This window comes from Cavia porcellus, unplaced genomic scaffold, assembly GCF_034190915.1.
Source record: "Cavia porcellus strain 051 isolate PalLab524CR breed Dunkin Hartley unplaced genomic scaffold, mCavPor4.1 scaffold_24, whole genome shotgun sequence".
Classification (NCBI taxonomy): Eukaryota; Metazoa; Chordata; class Mammalia; order Rodentia; family Caviidae; genus Cavia; species Cavia porcellus.
Window position 1 is genome coordinate 19,348,901 of NW_026947507.1, and position 17,897 is coordinate 19,366,797.

A 17,897-nucleotide genomic window follows, 5' to 3' on the forward strand; every position below is an offset into this window, starting at 1 on the left:
ATGTGTGAAGCTTTTCTTTCTTTTTTTCTTTTGTGTGTGTGTGTATGTATGTCTTTTTGAGACAAGGTTTTGCTGTGTACTTCAGGCTGGCCTTGAGCTCACTTGTAGCCCAGGTTGCCCTGGAACTCACAGCTATTCTCCTGCCTCAGTCTTTTGAGTGCTGGGATTACAGATGTGCACCACCATGGCCACCACCATGCCCTACCAGCTGTTCAAATATGCCCACAAACCTAAGCAAAGATGAATGCACACATACATATATAACACTAGAGATTCTCTAGTTTTGTAAGTTAGAATTTGCTTCTTTTTGAATTGAAATATAGCAAATTAAAAGTATGAAGCTTACCATTGTGCTGAGTCTAAAGCAGAATACACATATAAGGATGTGAATATATTACTGTTTTAAATATAGGAATTTTAACATGTTAACTTACTTAAATGATTACCTTAATATATTTAAATATTTTAATACATAGAATTTCTATAAATATATTATTTACGTGTATTTGTATGATTTATATAGCATATGTTGTTGACTTGAATCTTAGTGGGGAATGATTAGTGGTCAAAATTGGCTAGATCAGTTACAGAATTATTTGTATTTTATTCTTCTGTTCAGTTTTTACTTAATTTTCTACATCATTAAGAGGTCAAGAAGTACTTTTGTTTTCTCCTATTTAAATTCAGTTACATTCTCTGCCCCAGATGTCCTACACTGTGTAGCTTTTTCAGTTTTACTTCTGTATTATTTATTTTTATCTAGCAAATTATCATATTTGTTTTTCAAAGTTTCCGTTGGTCAGAATTTGGCAATGATCTAGTTGGGTGGTTCTGATTCAGCAGTTCTTAGAAGGTTACAGTCAAGATAATTGGCCAGGGCTGTCATCATTTAAAGGTCTGATTAAAACTGGAAGGTCCATTTCCAAGAATGATACTGGAGAATGGGATGTTTTTGACCCTGAGGTGGTAGAAATGAGACTGGGGCAGATATTTCAAGCATCACAGTACAGGCAAAGTTTTTTGTTTTGTTTTTGGTGTGGGGGAATGACAAGAGCTTCAGCAAAATCAGATCTTTGGTTGACAGAAGAGCAAGCAATTGACTGAGTAACTGAACTAATACACATAGAATAAAGAAAGCTGCTACTCTTAGGAAAGCAGATTTGTTGAAGTTGGCTAAAATTCAGTAATTTTCATTTGCCAGTGATATTCTCCAAAAGATTTTCTTTTCCTTGTGACAGACTTGGAGTACTGGTTAGTCATAGTCAATGTGTCTTAGAAACTGTTCAATTTCCATGCATCTAGTGTCCTAAACCTGTACAGACACATCTTGACTTTGTACTTGGTGAACTAATAGATGGTCAACTTTGCTCAGGAACTGACGATTTACTCTAACAGCTGATTTCATCATCTTGCATAAACAGGCTGGCTTTATGATAGGACTAGAGGAATTTTAATGCTTGAGCTGCCAATAAAGTACAAGAGTGGGATAAAAAAGACACATACCAACTCCAACAATGGTTAGGCCAAATTCACCCTCTATCATAATTGTGGGCAAAACATTTCTTTAATGATGAGCATGTCTGTATACATCACAAAGACAGCAAAAGACTAAAGAGTTTTCTCACAAAATGTAGTCTTCAGGTCCATCAGAAGTAACTCCAGTAATTGTTACCATAATGTGAAAATCAGCCCTGCTATCTATAGCAAAGATTGTGGGGAGCAAATAATGTACTGCCTAACTGTGTAATCTCCAAAATTGGAGATTTTAGATTGACTAAGGTCATATGAAGATAGAGTTTGGTTTTTCTTTCTTTCTTTTTCCCCCCTTAATAACAACTCCCCATTTCATGCAAACATTCAGTTTTTGTGGTTTTATCAGGGACTTGTGATCGGTCCATTAAAACATAACACGGAACCCACAAGTTTATTTTGTCAGTTTCAGTCTTCTGTCCCACCATGATAGCCCCAAAGTACTTGAAGATGGCTCATTTGCAAGGCTGGTGACAGGAGAACTTAATTTCTTATCTTAAAGTTCTCTTCATACAGCTGCCTGGCTGTTCTGATGATGTGGGAGCTAACTTAGTCTAGAGTGTGTGATTTAAAGAGAATGCAAAAAGACAACAGTAATACTCTGTATTACGTAGTGTCGTAGCCCCTTTTGTACTGCTTAGCAGACCCGAAACTGGGTTTACAGTGAACAAAAATTTATTTCTGACCATCACAGAAGCTGGAAAGTAATAATACAGTGCCAGCAGGTTGTGTCTGCTGAGAGTACAGTCTCTGCTTCCAGGATGGAGACTTGAACACTGCATGTCTTCCAGAAGCAGAGAATGCTGCTGTGCTCTCAAATGGCAGAAGGTGAGAAGGCAAACCCTTTCATAAGCATACCTAATCCCATGCATGCCAAAAACCCACACCTCTCAGTAGTACTGCATTGGAATTCATTTCCTACATGAATTTTGGAGGATGCAAAAACATTCAAATCATATCATCTAGCCTAATATAGTTACTCATTCCGTTTATTAGAAGTGATCATTCTGCACAGCCCATAAATAAAGGCAATTAAATTTATTTCATACAGGAAAAGTATCAAAGAACTGTGGACATACATTCAAACAATTAACAGCTTTATTATCTGATTCATTACTTTCTTATTTCCTCTTTAGATATTTTACATTGGGGTACATTTGGATCAAATGTAATCGTTAATTAGAATTGGGCTCCCCTAAGAGCTAAGATTTGGAGACTTGACACTAAAAATAGTAAGATATTTTACTTATGAGACCCACAAAGCCAAACTAGTTTATATGTGACTAGCCTTTGAGGCTTTTGTTACATCTTTCTTCTATCCTTTACATCCAATCAAGAGCAAATCATGTGCACAACGCATGTGTAATGTTCATTTTTTAAAAAAGGCCTGTCTCTTCATAATTGCAAGGAAATCTATTCTGGTGCAAACTTGTACATCTTCTATGGTAGTGACCTATACCTTCCTTTTTTCACTTTCTCTTTCACACTATTACCAAGTTAATAGTCATGATTTCTTCTTAGGCACAAATTAATAATTGATTAACATTTTACAAGTCATTTTTTTGATACTCATTTTTAGCAGGTTTAGTGATGATGTAGGTCTGTAATTTCAGCATTCACGAGGCTGAGGCAGATGAATCACCACTAGCTCAAGGTCATCCTGGGTCACATCTGCGAATTCAAGGCCAGCGTGAACTATGTAGCAAGTACCCCTGTGAAAAACTAAAACCAAAAATCCAAGAAACTCATTTTCTTTCTATATAAAACACCACAAATATCTTTTCATGATAGTTTAATATGGTTGTTTCCATCAACATTTGTGTTGAGACTTAGTACGTGGCGTAGTGGTGTTGAGGTGGTGAGGGCTTTACAAGAGGTCGTTAACTCTCTGTGATGATTAATGTCACCTTGTAGGAGTTCTTGCTCTCATGGGACTAGATTAAGATTTTTTTTTTAATCTAGTTGTTATAAGTGAGCCCGGCCTGCATCTCTGCTGAATCTCTCTTCAGCACACATCAGTCACCACTTCTGTGTGTGTTCCTGCTGTGTGATGACACCTATCATGTTAAGCGTCAGGCCTTTACAAGAAGTGATTTGATCTAATCCAAATATTAAGCAAGTTAGAGTTTTCTTTTTTACATAGACCCTGCCTTGGGTTTTTTATTATAGCAACATAAAATAGGTTAAGTTTCCTACAAACTTCCTTGTAAATGTGTAGTTCCCAAATAAGGTAGCATATGTGAAAGCACTTCAAAAGCTATACAAATTCAAGCAATCAAGAAAAATTCAACTTCTTATTCCCGCAATATAATCTGCACTTTTTACTGGAATTTCTCCACATTTTAAGGTCAAATCATGGATATCTAGAACTTTCCATATCCAGATGCAGTCAGAATTCATCTTTAATGTTACGTACTAGATCCTTTAGAGGCCTTATGAAACCAACTTTATAAATTATTTATATACATACTGGCCATCTTCTGGTCTAGAATTGTGTTCCTTGATGATTGGAGAGTGAGTTTCCTGCATCTTTATATTTCTCATAACCCGCTACAACATTCCTTTGCATATAATAAAATTCAACAAATATTAAATTAGAAAACAATTGGAGTTTTATGTCCCCAAATATCTACCTATATGAATGTGTGCCTATGTGTGCATTTGTGTCATTCCTTTGAATTGAAATTTAAAATTTTCAGAATCCTCTTGTAAAATAAGTTATCAGAAATATGTAATAAATTGTCCTGTAACATAATTTGTGAAGTCATCAAACCAGGTACCAAGATGCTTTCCTAAGGAAATTGGACCAACTATTTTTGCATTTGTCATTTGTGTAGATTGTTTTATATATATATATATATATATATATATATATATATCTTCACAATAACTTTATATGATATTCATTGTACATATTTTCACTAGTGTTTTACAGATGAATAAAATGAGTTCCAGTTATAATTTTCTATAATTAGATGTAAAAACAACACAGATCTAGAAAGAGAACTCAATTTTTCTGACTCCTTGATCAGTATTATTTTCATTAATAACACTAGTAAGTGTTGGTAAAATAAAAATGTCTAAAGCTTTGGAAAAAAAGCTGCATATTGTACTCTTCAGGAGTCCAAGTGGCCAATATGCAGCATATATATGTATAAACTAATGCAAACAGTATTTAAAGTGGGTAAGAATTTGCCAAAAGAAAATGGGTGAAGATTAAAAGTAAATATAAATTTTACTTCAGAAACTATAACTAATAAAAAATGCTTGTTCTTTGTGAGGCACAGGGCTAGGTTCTGGGGTACAGAATGACACAGACGAACTTTTGCACACAAAATATAATTCATTAGAGATATAAGCAGTAAAAGGAACATAGAGCTTGCATACAAAAAAAAAGATACTTAGGGAATTTAAAGAAGGAATGAGTAGTAATTGAGTGCTTTAAGCAGATGAGACCATAGGCAAATAAAAGAAGTCAGTTAAGGGAATTTTTAGCAGATAAAAATGGGAAATTAGATACTACTTTTGAAAAACTATAATTAACTATAACTATGCAGGGAAATAATGACAGATAAAAGATCCCTAGAAAAACTAGTAAATCTAGGATAAGGAAAAGTAAAATTATGGTGTTAGGATAGCCAGTGAAGATTTGGGCAAGTACAGAAATCCCAAACCCATAAATTCTCACAAGATATTTAATAAAGCTGAAATCTAGATTCAGTAAATTTATGTCAGCAAACTAGTAATCTTTAAATCTGAAATCCAGCCAGATTCAAAAAGTATTTCCTTAATTTATTAAACTAAAACACAGAAATCCAGAGTATGGAGAATGACCCAAGCTGTCATGTTGATCCCTATTTGTTTATTCTTCATTAAAGATAGGTGCAGATCGCAGCCAGGGATGTAGCTCAGCCACACAAGATTGTGAGTTCAATTCCCAGTACAAAAAGAAAAAAAAAAAAAGTTGCTGACAGTAGGTGGGTAGGGTTTCCTGCATAAGGATGAGCACAGAATCCTTTGAGGAGTCCTAAGTCCAAATTTCTTTGTTTTCTTTAATAATTATCTCAGATAATTCATGTGCCAGGCAGTATTCAAAATGTTTTGCAATTATCAACTCTTTTTATGCCCAAGGAATCTTCCGAGGGTGGATCTATTATTATTACCCTCATTTTCCCTGGGAGGGAGTGGTACCAACAAGCTAAATAACAAGGTTACAGATTTGGGATTCAACGAGACAAGCTGCAGTTTTAGCCAAATATTTTCAGCAACATCAGTTACGTTACACTGGCTCTCAACCAAATATTTTCAACAACAATTTAAGAAATGGTGGTTTCAAGGAAAACAAAACTTAGCCTTATATGGGAATTAAAGACAATCTAAAATTCTTCCTTCAACCTGTTTTGGATTGTGAAACTTTGTTGATATTGTTGTCCTTAAAAGGTCTGGGAGCAGATTTTTAGCTGAAATGATAAAAATATACCATGAGAGGAATTTCTTTAATTTCTCTGCTTTACTTTATTACCCGAATGTGTTTAACAAGTACAGAGATAACATCATTTTCTCTCAAAACCCTTTTCAACTGAGCTTTAAATAAAGGAAGCCATCATTAGTGAGCACTAATGCAGGTGTTTTCAGTTGTATTTACTAAAGAGTCCCCAGTTTTCAAACATTAAGAGAAACTTTTAAATTAGAACACCAGAAAAATAATAAAATGTACAGCAACAGAAAAAATTTTTGATACTTTGATTGTTTGAAACAAATACCAGATGTTGAAGCTTTGCAAATCAGTTTGCTACTCGTGGAAGTCCCCACGTGACAGTTTTCTACCAGTAAAGTAAAAATCAAAACTGCAGAATTTATGGTACCCTCTTGATGTAGGAAAGCTCTGTGACGTGTCTAACCTTTTTATAGTGTTACCAATCTATGATTGTGATGTTTTGATTGTAGTTTTTTTTTTTAATTCTGTGAGAGGATTTTTTTCCAAATTTAAATTTAAACATTTAGTAAATTAAAATATCTTCTGAGCGTGAATCTCTATTTTTGGACAAATAATGACTAAATACTGATTAAACAAATAACATAAGTAATTTTTTTCTGAATATCTCTCTACATGAAAGATAATGGGAGAATTAATTTCTTTTCTATTTTCAAATAGAAAAACAAGTTGTCTTCTGTTACTATCTTGGAACCAAATTCTTAGCCTTATCCACTGGAAAGTGTATTCTGGTGGATACATGACTCCCACCATTTACTCAGTAATTCAAAATTAAATAGAGATAACCAACCCATTCCAGGAAGAATACTAGACTCATAGATGTAGATATAATAAGAGAAACCAAATATTTCATAGACAAATATAAAGAAAATATGAAACAACATCAACTCTTGAATGACCCTAGCTCCCAAAGTGCTATAAGCATACATGGGAAGGAGATCTAGATTCCCAGACATCTAAGCTAGATTTTGAGGAGGAGTAAGTAAGAGTTCATCAGATGAAGAGTAGAAGGAATTTTTAGGTAGATTGAGAAAAACTATTTGCAAAGTTGGGAGATGAGGGAACCTAATATTTTCAAAAACAACAAGAATATCTGGGAAAAAAGGATACAAAGAGGACAGACAGAGAAATAAGAACAGTCAAATGATGAAAAATTGTAAATGCTCAGAGATATATAGAAAATAAAGAATTCTATGCAATATTAACATGATTCGATTTTCTTTCAAAAAGGAGCACCAGAACAGGATGTAGGTTGTCAGCTTGAAGCAGTTACACCCCTCATGTGACATTTGGTCAGAATTCAGGGAAAGGTTTATGTTATTTGCATCAATGGTCAGAGGGCAGGATGCTGCTAAGTGTCTCACTAAGTACAGGATAAGGCACCATAGCAAAGAATTATACAGCCAAATATGTGGTGTGATGAGTTAAATAACATTTCCCTTTCTCTCTAAGTGTTTATTTTCTAATCCCTGAATCCTCTAAACATTACCTCACATGAAAAAGGACTCCACAGGTACAACTGAATTAAAAATTTTGAGAAGAGAAGACTGTCTTGTATTCTATGAATGGGTCCAGAAGACAATCATTTTGAAAGGAAAACAAGAGGATCAGTGATAGAAAAGGTAGTGTAATGACAAGAGCAGGGACAGTGAATGAGACTGAGACACTGAGCTGATGCCCTTGAAGATGTTGGAAGGAGCTCATAGAAATGTTCAGTCCTCTAAAAGGTAGGACAAGATAACAGATTAGAACCTCTGGAATGAACCAGCCCTGCTGATTGTTTGACTTTACCCAGGTGAGTCTAATTTTGGGCTTTTGATCTCCAAAATAGAGAAAATTTGGGTTGCTTACACCTTGAGTTTGTGCTGATTTGTTACAGCAGCAATAGTAAACTCATGCATATTATTTTAGAGAGTAGATGGACAGGTGGCAAATCTTGACATGGGATAAACATTACAGGAGGCTTACCAGTGAGGAGTAAAGAGCTGCTGGATCATAACGTCACTGGAGTTAAGACAGTGACCAAGGCAGGAAAAAAAATCCTGCTGTCCTAAATTTCATAATCTATGATTTGTATACATTCTTTTGAGTTTGTGCTATACTCTAGAAAAATAATTCCTTGTGTAATGCACACTCCCTTTCTAATCTGTCATATATTGGCTAATTTTTCATTTATGAACAGAAGATTTTCTTCTGAATTATTCAAATTTATCAGTATTTTATGTGATGACTTGTACTTTCTCCCAAATCCAAAGTCATTCCAATATCATAAAAAAAACCTGAATTTCTTCAGTGAAAATCACACCTTTATTATGTTGACCACTGTTCCCAATTACACTTGCTTCCTAACTCTGACATTAATGGTCCCACCTTAGCCATTAAGAGATAGACTTCCATTGTTCATTTTCTGTTAGTCGATTCTAAATACTCTGTAACGCTGTCATTCTCTTAAATGGTTTTACATTGTTTTGATATACTTAATGCTACAGTATATGAAGTTGTACTCAAGGACTTCAAGGAAAGAGTCAATATGGTAACTACTTTTAGGTCGGAATTATCTGGTGGTGAAACACTATTCTGCTTAAATGGTTATGTTTTGATCTGCGCTGTTTTGCTGTTATGCCCTCTTTTTTCTCAATCTCCACTCCATTATTTACTTTTTTATTTTTATCCGTTTAACTAAAGGGAAAAAAATAGCAGGATATAATATAGTAACCCACTTTGACTTTCTATTATCTCGATTTGAAGCCCTGTATTACTCTCACCATCTTGTTTTTGACTGATGTTCCCCTATTCTGTTTTGATGGATAGTATCAGGTTCGAAAGTTTAGGCATCAGCTGAGAAGATAATGAGATTCATTATAACGCCCATTCTCGTTGACTTTTATCTACTTTTGAAGACCTACAATGTCTCCAATGTTTTGGTTTTGTCGGTTTTGTTCTTTACTATTTTGTTCAATTGTATTATAACTAATGATATAGGCAATTCTATTAGAGATAGCGGGAGGCATTATGGTAACCATTGTTGATCACCTTGTATTATGTTTTTATATTATCTATTATGTCCACCCTTTTGACTTGACTGAATCTGTTCTGTTATGTCACATTTGGTTTTAAAAAACTCTCTTCCAAAAAAGCAATAAGAACCGTGGGAGCAATGAAACCCAAAATGTGTAATAGTCATTGTACAAAAGAGAGGAAAAGAAAGTGCTCTAAACTATATAACTGCATGTATATTTAAGTGTATAAGATAGAAAATGATATCACAGAGTTTTATTGGATCATTGAACAGAACTGTTCGCAGTATCATTGTTGGAATGTCCACTCTACAAGCTTTAATTTTGTGACTTGAACAATTATTTTTAAGATGGCAATATGTAATCCATTAACTAGTGATTTCCTACTGTTCATTTTTTTCTTCTGTAAATCTGTATAACTTGTACCCTTTCACTTTTTTTTTCTTTTCTCCTTAAAAAAAAAAAAAAAAAAAAAAAAAGAGACTTTACCATTGTCACAACAGCCATTTGATTACCTCTAGTGAAATGCATGTGGGTTCTTTTTTTTTTACTGTAAATTTGTAAGAAATAATATGTTTATTTTTAGACTTTGGGATGAGGCAGCATAACCTGAGACTTAACTAAAATTCATATACTCATATTTTCATTTAGGCCTTTAATCTATGATACTTTTATTATATGTAAAGTTGACATTTGCATATAAGTCTGTTTGGTCTCTTCCTGTTTCACTGGCCTTTCTGATCCTGTTCCAGTTTGATGCTGTTTTCTGTTGTTTGTTTGTTTGATTGGTTGGTTTTAAGAACCGTGGGAGCAATGAAACCCAAAATGTGTAATAGTCATTGTACAAAAGAGAGGAAAAGAAAGTGCTCTAAACTATATAACTGCATGTATATTTAAGGGTATAAGATAGAAAATGATATCACAGAATTTTATTGGATCATTGAACAAAACTGTTTGCAGTATCATTGTTGGATGTCCACTCTACAAGCTTTAATTTTGTGACTTGAACAATTATTTCTAAGATGGCAATATGTAATCCATTAACTAGTGATTTCCTACTGCACATTTTTTTCTTCTGTAAATCTGTATAACTTGTACCCCTTCACTGTTTTTTTTTTTTCTTTTCTCCTTAAATAAAAAAAAAAATTGGTGTCAGGGATCAAACTTATGACCTCATGCTTGCCAGGCAGGCACTTGTGCCGCTGAGCTAAACACCCGGCCCTTGATGCCACTTTTAGTACGCCGGTATTAAAGTACGCCTTACTGTCTTACAAGATGTGTGCCTGCATCCACTTTTAGTTGTCCTTGAAATTTTATTAGCTTTGTGAGTGTTTAAACTTTCAAGTCATATATAGAATCAGTATTTCAAGTTCTTCCTGAAATTCTGTTGAGATTTTAATTATGTGTGCTTAATTTATAGATAAATTTGGGAAAAAATTAATAACTTTACAATGTTAACATGTCTTCTTCTATTAAGGTCCCACTTGATTAACTTTAGTATATGTGCTGCCAAAGCGAGCACTACTTGATTAACTTTAGAAAATTTGTAAGTTATTCTGTAAAGATAGTGTGCTTGAGTTACTGGCTTAATTCCTACTTATTTGATAATGTGGATTTGTATTTTAAGTGGCATATTATTTCTATTGTATTTTTAGTCAGTTTTATTATATAAGGCACTGAACTATGATGTAAAATATGTACTGAGCAAAAAAAATATTAGCACTTTTTTTGTAAGTTCATATTTTAAATTTTATTTTAATTTTAGGCAAATGGTTCCTAATATAGTAATATATTCAACATTTTAACTACACATTCATTATAAATATACATTCAATTATAATTCTAAAATTATACTGCTAGAATTTAGTCTGAAATGTGTCCCAAAGTCACATGTGTTAAAATCTGAGTCCCCTTATTGAGAGGTGGTAGAGGCTTTAAGAGATCAGATGTCAAGGGAGGTCTTAAATCATTCAGAATGTTCCCCTGAAGAAATCTACTAGGACCTGCTTTCCCTTCTCTCTCTCTTTTTGCTTCCCAGCTGCCATGATGTGAGATGCTGCCCGATGCTGTTTGGAAACCTTCCACCAATGATGTAAAGTAATCTAGTCCAGAGGTCCGCATCCTCAATCAAGATCTGGGATGCAGAAGGAATTGTTGACAGACATCTTGGGTGGGCCTTAGATGATGCCATCTGACCAGGATAGGAGGGTAAACAGAAGGCTCTGGAGGGCCTAGCTGGAACCAGTTCTATTGGCTGGAAACAAATTAATCAGGAGCGGAGAATGAAGTCACAGGTGTTGGCAGCAACTCTGGCAGGCAACAAAGGTGTCAAGACCAAATTCTCAGGAAAAATGGGGCTCTTTTTGTCTTTTTTTTTTTTTTTTTTTTTTTTTTTTTTTCCGCCTTTGAGAGACAGGGAGTGCTTTGGTTTTAAGTTGAATTCCATAAAAGCCCTTTTTCCTGAAGTCAGGGACTGTTGGGTTTGACTAATTCCCATCTCTGACTTCTACATGTGTGTTCTGTATGCTTGAATCATGGCACAACAGACAAAGGGTGGGTGCCCCTCAGAGAGATTATTCAGATGCCTGCCTGGCCATGCCCCTCACAGGGATTTAGTAGTATGACTTAGCTAAGGAGGGTGTCAGGCCTCCGTTATGCCATATGTTGATGTCCACCAAATCTCGGGTTGTTGTGGCTTCGCATAACTGATGCCATCTTGAACCTTGCTTTTAACTAGTGCCCTCTATTTGACTAAGCAAAATGGAAAAGTACTCAGGGACAAGCAGAATGAGCTGTACCTACAGGAGAAAAATTAACCTGCTCAACAAAAGAAGCAGGATACATGTGTCAACTGAAAATTAATGAAAGACTCGAACTAAATTGTTTCCAGCAGGATGTCTTTTGTGATTCTCTTTTAAAAATGCTGTAACTTTCCAGTTCGGTGCCACTTGTTTGGACCACGAGCTAGGGGGTCGGTACAAGGAGTGGTCCTGAGCTCAGTTAATTAAATGTATCAGTCTGGCTGCTTGAATTCCTATATTGTTGTTCACAAACCCATACCAAGGTGAGGGCCTCATCAGCCTCCATGACTGGTCCTTCTCAGGCTTGCTGCACAGATGGAGCTGCCTATTGCTGTCCATGCCACTCACATTCATTCAGTGGGTGCTGAGAGGTGAAACATTAGGACCACCGTTCCCTTGAAGGTGGCCTTAACAAGAGTTGATCAGGCTCTTCTTCCTGAATTGAGCAGGACTGACAGGCAGACTAACTGGGGTGCCCCCAGGGGTCTTACTAGAATCAGGTAGGCAGACAGACAGTTTGCATCCTTCTCCCTTTGGGGTTAGATGTGAGCTACTTAAGCAGGGAACCAGGAATCCTCCAGACTTCTAAGGGACTCAGGAAATCTCGAGGGTAAGCCTTCCCATCTGGACCTGGAGAGTCCCTTGCTGCTTCCCCAAAGGCCATGATTAGTTACCAAACAGGTCAGCATAGACGGTCTTCCTGGCCATCCCACCAAATGCAAAGGCAAGCAGACACACCAAAACAACACACATGATTTGGAGGCAGATTTATTTATATCAACAGGCAATGGTCAGGGTCATTTCCAGAATATCAGGCCCTGATCTCTGGTGGTCTAGGGCTTACATGAGATAAGCAAGTGGGAAGTACAGAGGTAGAATGGCTTGTCAATTGAATATTGTTAATGTGCTTCATAGTGACCAGCTATGTGTAACAGCATTTCTAAGAGACTGGAATAACCAGAATTGGAACAGGAACTGTTACCTGGGCAACTATGGTGAATTTAAAACTGGTGGTCAATTTAAACACCAGCTCAATTTAATCAGCATGGTGCTGAGCATGGATGGCCCACCTGAGGACTGTTGCCAGCATAAAAAGGATACCTAGAGGGGAAAAAAAAAGCATGGTGGGTTCTCCTAAGTATTGTTGTTTGGAGCTGTTGGTTTTCCTGGAGGAGCTGGCTTCCCAGTATGAATTTGGCTGTTCCTATCATCAGAGGGGCTCAGGACCTTGTTGTCACTGAAGATGGCTGTGGTACTTTTTAGGGGAGCTTAGTCCTTATTTTGAGCATTGCTTCTTGGCTCCAGTATAGAACCCTCAACCTACTGGTAGAGATCTTTCACCCTGCTAACAGTCTTTCTGACTTCCACTGTTGACCTTTGGGCCTTCCCAGCTCAGATCAGTGCAACAGACTTGCAAGAGTCATTGTCGTGGCCTCTAGGCCTCCAGGTGGACTCATGTGGAGCACTGTCATGGTCTCTAGTTCTTCAGCCAGACTCATGCAGGACTTTACTATGAAATGCAGGCTCTTGGCTGTAGTTTCTTGGGTCTTCCGTGCGTGGACAGATTTCCTGCAATTTCTTTGTATTTGACTCTGGGTGACTCACAAATAATACTATAGATTATGTGTCCCGTATTATCTTGTTTTCCTTGCAACACCTGACTACAATAGCAACTAAGAAACTGAAGTGTCCTGGCTAGGGTGGGGGACATTTTTTTGCTATAATATCTAACAATTTAATTTTATATTTTTATTGAACACTTTATTTTGAATTTTCTATGTGGATTTTGTTATCTACAAATAATAAATATTTTCCTATTCAGTTCTTATCATTGGGATTTATTTTCCTCGTTTTATTGTGTTGGACAGGATCTTCAGTAATAGATTGAACAGTGTGGTGATAAAAGATATAAATCTTTGTCTTGTGGAGTTCAGTTTCTTCATTATGACCTGTCTAGCTGAATCTTTTTAAATGAGTACTTTTCATGTACTGCAATAATACAAAGCTGCATTTCATCTTTGTCCCTGATCCTTCAACCTTCTGAAACCCTTGGAGTTTCCTAATTGATAAAATGTCTTAATGGATTCCTTTAAATCCTGAGCGTATGCTACTGAAGTAACTTACAGTGAGACGCCTACATAGCTTCACGATGGCTCTTCACCAATAAGGTCAAGTAACTAGAGGATTAGCACTTTTAATCCCACCCATGGACCACTGCAAGGAAACAGCAGACTGGAGATTGAGGTAATAAAACAAACCTTGAAAGATTTCATGACCTTCCAAGGGTCGAATGCATCTAAGAATTGACAGGCCGATACTTGGAGGGGACATGGAGCTTCTGCCTTCTCTCTCCCTACCTTTCCCTGTGGAGGTGGTTAGTTTCTCTGGAGTTGCATCTTTTGTAATAAACTAGTAAATAGAAGTTGCTATCTTGTTTATTCTGTGAGCCCTACAAACAAATTCTGATTTTTAGGTGGGGATATAGAAACTCTCTGTTTAGATCTATGAAAAGTAAAAGAGGCCTGGGACTTGCAACTGGCAATTGGAGTATGAGGCAGTCTTATGGGGCCAAGCCATGAAACTGTGGGGTCTGCTCTGCATCGGGATCAGTGTCAAAATCGAGTGGAAATTTGAACAACATGTTGGTGTCCAGAGAATCAGAAAAGTGTTTGGTGTGAGGAAAACAAAAGAAAAAAACTGAACATTTTAAGTCAGAACTGTTCTGTTGATAGAAACAGATCATAAAACAAGTTAAAAACATCATATTTTCTCAAATTTTCTTAGTTTTTCCTTTGTTTTGTTATTAAATAAGTCAGAAATTTTGTTAACTCTTTATATATCTCGGATGAAATATTTTATTTTTCTTCTTTAGTCTGTTTATAAAGAATTAGATTGATTGTACTTTGATCAGTAACCATTCAAGCATTCCTGGGATAATATGTACTTATCACATGGTATTAATCATATGTTTTCAATTTATTTGGCTAAGATTTTATTGAATATTTTTTCATCTGTGTTCAGAACTGAATGAAAAGTATTATTTTATTTTTCTTTCATATTTTCCTGTTATCATGTCAGCCTGAAGACACAAAGCTAATAAAACTTGACTTGTGTGGTCACTTTTACTTTTTGAAATAAACTTATAAGATAAAGGTGATCTGCTTTTAATATTTCGTCTTTCAACATTTAAAGACCCTTTTGCAACTTCAGCTATTTAATTAGCAAGGACTAAAAGAAGGGACATTGGTGCTGTGTTTTGGCTTTTTTTGGAGAAGACTGATTTAATCAATTAAAATTTCTAAGTCATAATAGATAAAGGAGCTCTAATGTATCAAAACAACTTTAAAATTCATAGTATTTGACAATTTTGGAAAATATTAAGAATATTAATTTTTTATACATTTGCCTCCATTGACATTGCTGCTCTGGTTGATAACCATTTTAGAAGAATTTTCTCCACAAATCTTGTCAGATTACTAATTTAATATAAAGAGGATAACTATGTCATAGAGTAACTATGTCAACACACTGTATTTTGCAAAAATAGTTTCAGGTCCCAGAAGGATTTTAGTGTAAAATTTGTGTTTCTGGTGGGTACCACATTTGTTTCAGTCAGGAAATATATGAAGGTGAGAGCTGGGAATGTAGCTCAACTCACATGGCATGCAATAAGCCAGGATTCTCCAACACTATACACACACACACACACACACACACACACACACACACACACGGAAATAATCATTCTTTAAAAAGTAGAATTGTGACTTGAAGCAAAAATATGACTATTATCTGTCTTAACTGAGTTTAAATATGGAGTAAAGATTTAGTGAAGAGCTTCCCTTTAAAAATAGAAGATAAGAGCAGAAATACTATCAACTTTCAGCTCGCAGGTCAGACAGAGATTCAGTCCTTTATACCAAGAATCAAGGCTTGAAATCTTTACGTGCACTCTTGTCATTTTTGGTGATACTGATATGGTATAATGAATATCTGGAAAATTCTGAAGGCCTAAAAAATTCTATGTTATTGTTTTTAGAGACAGGAAGACATTTGGACAAGTGAAATCAAAGGTCAGTATAGGAGGTGGCAGGTGACAGGAAGGGCAGAAACTAAAGTAAATCCTCTGAGTGCTACAAACAAGAAATGTTGCAGAAAAAGCCTTGCATCTAAGAATGAACCTAGGGTGTGAAACACAGAAATGCTTAAATTATGTCATTATACCACATTATCTGCTCTGTGCACAAGCTGAGCTTGATTGTATTGAGTCATGATTTGAAGCAGAGCAACACGGAAATTGATAGTTGTGAAATGACAGCAAGAGATGGACCTCACTAGCATGAAGCAATCAAAGCTGTGCAGGAGTATGCAGAATATTCTATCTTGAGCTTGATAGACCATGTAGGATGAGGTTATGTCATTAAACAGAGGTCAGACACGGTGGACTTTTTAAGGATAGTTGGGGATGCTCTAGCCTTGTCAATCACATTTGTACACCTACCAGATAACTTGTCAGATACGTGTGTATCTATCTTTATCTATGCAACAGCATAAGTAGAAATCTAATGAGATGATTAATTTATTTTATTTATTAAAATAATAAATATTATTTATTTATATATATTTATTATTTATTAAATCCAATTTATTGTATTTATTAATAGGAGCACAATGGTTATAATATAATAAAATAGATTTATATTCCTAACAGAGCAAAGGAGTCAGTTTCAGCAGCAAAATAGAAGACTACTTATTGCTCAAAATTTAAACATATAATTTTAATCAGGTATCAATGTCAACAGAAAAACTCAATTGTATGTGATTTTTAGATGTCTTGACACCCATTAAAAAAGAAGAATAATATTTCAAAATGCTTCATCTTATGTAGATAACATTTAGATTTTATACACTAAACTTTAACAATGATTAATTGGAATTTCTGATCTATTATTGGCTTAGACCTAATTTGAACTAGTGATTAAACACAATTTTGATCTCTTTGGTTTGAAAGTTTTATCAGATCCATACATATCCAGCATTTAAAAATTCTGAACTTTTTTCTTACTTGTTAAGTACTATCACTCCATTTTTTTCTGTCTCACTGACTTCGTTTGTGAAAATGCTGTGTGTGTGTGTGTGTGTGTGTATGTATACATGTGTGAAGCTGTGCATGTAGGTACACAAATAAGTTAAAGTCATTCATAGATCAGCATTCATCTTTACATAATATTCCAGTGTAGATTAGTGAATTTGAGAAATACATACTGCATCTTATTCATGTATTAACTCTCAAATAGGGCACTCAGAGTCATACATTAAATGCCACCTAGAGTTACCTTTCTTCATAGATGAGGAACCTTTCTTCATAGATGTTTGTGTTTCAGCTTGATTATAAATGGTTTTGATTAATTCCTCACCATGTACGTGTTAGAACTTGCTTCTAAGGTTGAGTACTAATGTGAAAGAGATGAGCACTGCACACTGGGAATTTGAAACTTTCTCTAAGAAAAGGGTTAAGCATAACATCTATTCAGATGGAAAAGGCTAAGGTTGTTACCCAAGCACATTTCCAGAGTTTCCAGATATGAAAATAATTTTGTACAAAATTCACCTTGGTAATGTCTTTGAAACTCTGTAGGAAGTTGAATTGTTTTACAAAGCAGTTTGCAATCTTCCTTTGTCTAGCCTGGACTTTATGTTTCATTTTAGAAAAAGTAGTGATATTTCAAAGACAGAAAAACACTACTTGGGAGGATTTCTGATTACTGAAATGATGCATAATAGGGAAAAGTATTGAGTTCTTTGAGCTCTTTGCACGATAGCACAAAAACTTTTGGAGTTTATTTTTTATAGAAACTATTCTGGAATGGTAGAAAATGGAAAATACTATTTTCTTGCAGAATAGAGTTTGAATTCAACTTCTAAGAAACTCCTGAATTTCCTAGGACTTTCTTTTTTGGTATTAGCTAGGGGTTCTGTTCAAGTTAATATATCATGAATATGACTCTTGTTTCTTAAACAATAGGACTTTGTTTTTTTCTAAGCTAAACTTGG